The following is a 4,334-nucleotide window of genomic DNA, read 5'->3' as shown; positions in this document are numbered from 1 at the left end:
GAATGTGCATCTCAACTACTATTGATGATGCATACACTAAAAGATTATCAACTAGAATATCAAAACATTAAAATTTCAATTGACAACACAAGTTCAATTAATCTAACCAAAAACCCAATTCACCACTCAAGAACTAAACATATAGAAGTAAAACACCATTTCGTAAGGGATCACGTAGCTAGGGGTGATATTGTACTTAACTACGTTGAGTCCAAATCAAACCTATCTGACATATTCACAAATCCCTTACCTGAACTTGAGTTCAGTGCACATAGAAGACAAATAGGAATGTACTTAGCAGAATAGACCTTATGTTCCTTATCTTTAATCAGCTAGGTTCTTGTTGTTGAAGTGTATACTAAAAGCCTACCTTTTGTCACACCCCCAAAGGAGTCTCTGCCAGACAAAAATCCGACAGCATCTCCCCTGTACCGGTGACAATCTGAAGCATCAATACAAGCAAAATACATCAGCCACATGTGGCTGGAATATTTATATACAAAACCACGCAGTTATAATAACAGCCTATACGGCTGGAATGGAACAATCACAACCACGCAGTTATATATAAAACAGCCCACACGGCTGTACTAAAAACCAACACAGCGGAAAAACGAAAACGGAAAGCCCAATACAACACAATCAACACTGCTAGCCGGCTAGGCTTTATACAACAAATACAACACCAAAACCATAAGATAGCCACATGGCTATACACAAATACAATGCCAAAAATAAGAAAAGAATATACAAAAGAAAACAATCACGATCTTCGGATGTGACGTAGGACCCGGCAGACAGGATACTCCGAGCGACACCAACCATCTACAAGCTACCTGAAAACATAAATGTATACATGCGGTGGTGAGTATAGGTAACTCAGCGGGTAATAGATAAGATAGTGGTAAACAACATGGAGATCACAAGTATACAGTCTCAAGGGAATAAAGAATACGATCATACTATCATAATCAACGACCTAAACATATCCGATATAATAACTGATATATAAATCAGATAAACCACAACTAATAACGACAGATACATACCTAACTGAATCGACATACGGTACAACGATCAAAACTCAGGATCGCAATGATATACTCGTGACACATGCGTAATATAAGTCGCGTATCATGTAAAATAAATTATGTATGCAGATGGCAACCAAACGCAACAACCATATCTCAATCAGTGCAACAACGACAATCGCGTTCAACTAGTATCTACTGGCGTGTCTGAATGAAGATCGATCGCGATCAATGAAAGAATAATAACGTGACGTGCTCCACGGTCACCCCCGCCACCTCTCCGGACACCACGACCCTGTATGACCGGGCTTGGGTGCATGATGGATGCTACCCTCACTATATGGTGGTCGAGGCGACACCCACTAGAACTATCTAGCTACATAAGATCGTGGTCCCCGATCGCCACAACGCCGGATCTCACTAAACCTCGTGACCGGGTGACAGCACACTCCCGCTACCACTACCCATGAGTGGCCGGGTGTAAACCAAACCGATGACTCTCTCAACCACAAGGGAGACAATAGTCATCAGATGCAATGAATGATGAACATGATATATATATATATATAATCATCATCCATGCAACACCCCAAACCTCATAAATACCTCCAACAAAAGTATAATCATCATGATACATCCACATATCCCACCAAACATATGTACACACTACACATGTATAATCAACCAAAAATCTCCAATAATCCCACCAGACACATGTACACAAAAGTATAAGTACAATCAACATGTATCCTCCAATAAAAACACATGTGTATATACTCCAAACATACAATCAACACAACTACTCCAAAAGTACATGACAAATACGTGTGTACATACCACATGCAAATGCACGGTTAACAAAATGACTCCTATAACACATCCCCACCTATGTACAGTCAACATCATATACCCAATCAGCATGGCAATACCAACAACCCGACAATCCCTATAAGACACTCTACACGTGTAATCACAACAGAGTAGATATCAAGAGTGGAGACTGTATATGAATTAAATAGATCATCACAAGGTCAAGCATAAGTATCATGCAGGAAAAACAACAACCGATCATGATATAAGATAAAACAGCCTAATCCATCCAATAATAACCATGCACTAAGTACAAGAAAATCTACATAGAGGCCAAGGAAGAAATACCCGCCTCGAAATGTAGATCATGTCAAGTAATCTCGAGTCGAGATGCTCGTCCCGAATCCAAATCCTGCGATCACATGATATATACATATATTAATTAGCTAATCACATAATCAACAACTAGCTAAACCCATAACCTAATCCTACGTCGATTAGGTAACCCTGTTTAATTCCACCTAAATATCTAAACCAAGTAGATGGTAAGATCATCCTTAATCCAACTCTTTCTAAATCCAAACATAATCCAAATTCATTCCATTAATCAGATCTCATCATAATTTCTAATCCATCCCTATAAATCACAATATCTCCCAATACAATAATCATCCAATCAACCTATCAACTAAATCATCAAAACACAATCAACCATAAACTCTAACCATCCTCAATCAACAAAATTATGCCCTCCTCCAATTCATATAACAATCTACAAGTCCTCAATAAATCCAACGCACCTTAAATCAATTCCTACAATTCATCTACATGCTTCCATGTGCTCTAAACCAAACATAACCTAATAACCATTAACAATACTTTCCAATTCGATAATCATCCAATCATTTTAGATTAATCTTAACTATAACTCCTCATACTACTCACCAAGATATGCAGTGGTCATTAGTGGCTCACAGGTAGATACAGTGCACAATCGGAGAAGATGGCCGGAGCTCTGGATCACTGACGAACAGTACCCTCGGTGCTGCAGTGACAATTCAAATAACAACTCACCATCTAGCACTAAAAATAAAGCCAAGGGAGACACAACAAACCCTCAACTCATCTCTAGCACTCACCCAAATCCAAGGTGGCAGCCAAGGAAACATGACCAGAGAGGTTCACTGCTGCTTCTGGATCTTCGGAACCGTGGATCGCTGGAAATCGGTACTGCCCGAAGCAACAATGTCTATCCAAGAATCAAATCTCTACATTCCAATCCAAAAATAGAAATTAGATTGCTATAAACTAACAAGAACCATACCTTACTCTATTTCTATGTCGGAAATACATCCCACACCATGGACCGGCAGCCGATCAACACCGACGAGAAAGAGGAATCGGAATCCAGTGGAGTTGGACCTCCCTGATCCAAGCTCCGACGACGGGAAGGCACTGGACACCCATAATAGGAAATTAGGGCTCAAATCTCCCCTCCCTCACCGAGCCCTAGCCTTACCGTGCCCTAGCCGCCGAGCAACGGCCGATCGTGAGCAAGAACCATTGAAGATGCAATCACACAATCGGAGATGACGATTACTGTCAAGATCCAACGCCACTTCCTCTCCGACGGCGCGTGAAGGCGAGATCGTGGTGGAGCACACTCCGTCGATGTCGGGTTATCCACGCGTGAGACAGAGAGAAGAAGAAGAGTTGCGCCGACGGTGAAGAGGAGAAGAGAGGTAGGAGGGAAACTCAGTCGATGGTGCATCGGCTTCGGCGATCAGAGGAGAAGGGTGGAGGATCGAGCTAGAGGAAGGAAGGTTCGGCGGTGAATCGCAAGGAAGAAGAAGGCTCGGCGAATTTGGGAAGGAAAAATAGAGGAAATTAAAAGGAAATAAAAACCTAGGTTTAAGTTAATTAAACCTTAAGTTAAATCCTAAATCAACTCCTACTTAAATGGTGTTTCAAACAGGCTTTTACTGTACCCCGAATTCATCCCATCAAAATGGGTCATACGGACTCCGTTTAAATCCCGAAAAATTTCTAAAAATTTCTAAAAAATCCAATAAGATTTTTCGTCCAATAATTTTTATTATTTAATTTTTCTGGTATCTTACATTCTCCCCCACTAATAAAAATTTGGTCCCCAAATTTACTGGTCAATTCAGGGATCCTCATCCAAGGGTAACATCCAAGCAACATACTCGTATACCACTCCAACCATATGTCATGACCAAATCTCCAACCGCAAGGGATGACTCTGTGGGTTATGAGCTCACCCTGCTTCCGCTACTTCCACATTACTATCTAACCCACTGCGGATAAATCAACTACCTCTGAAATCCATAATCCACCATCAATAGATTCTCCAACATCTGTATAGGGCGCTCAAACTATCCATCAGTCTGAGATGAAAATCTATACTAAAGTGAAACTCCTAATCCAAAGTCTGCTGTAACCATAATCAAAACCATGACATGAATTCACTGA

The 4,334-nt window shown here is 40.8% G+C and overlaps 1 long non-coding RNA gene across 1 annotated transcript; it reads right to left on the bottom strand.

The window, feature by feature from the left end:
- Positions 1-2,188: 2,188 nt before the first annotated feature.
- LOC122024352 lies at positions 2,189-3,720 on the bottom strand. Its single transcript, XR_006123398.1, has 4 exons — positions 3,166-3,720; positions 2,981-3,071; positions 2,787-2,886; positions 2,189-2,253 (listed from the first exon to the last, which is right to left on the bottom strand). It is a non-coding gene; the product is annotated as an uncharacterized LOC122024352 (long non-coding RNA).
- Positions 3,721-4,334: the final 614 nt, after the last annotated feature.

This window comes from Zingiber officinale, chromosome 9B (genome assembly GCF_018446385.1).
Source record: "Zingiber officinale cultivar Zhangliang chromosome 9B, Zo_v1.1, whole genome shotgun sequence".
Lineage (NCBI taxonomy): Eukaryota > Viridiplantae > Streptophyta > Magnoliopsida > Zingiberales > Zingiberaceae > Zingiber > Zingiber officinale.
Note: the sequence above shows the minus strand (reverse complement) of the source record. Positions and strands in the feature narration are given on the sequence as shown.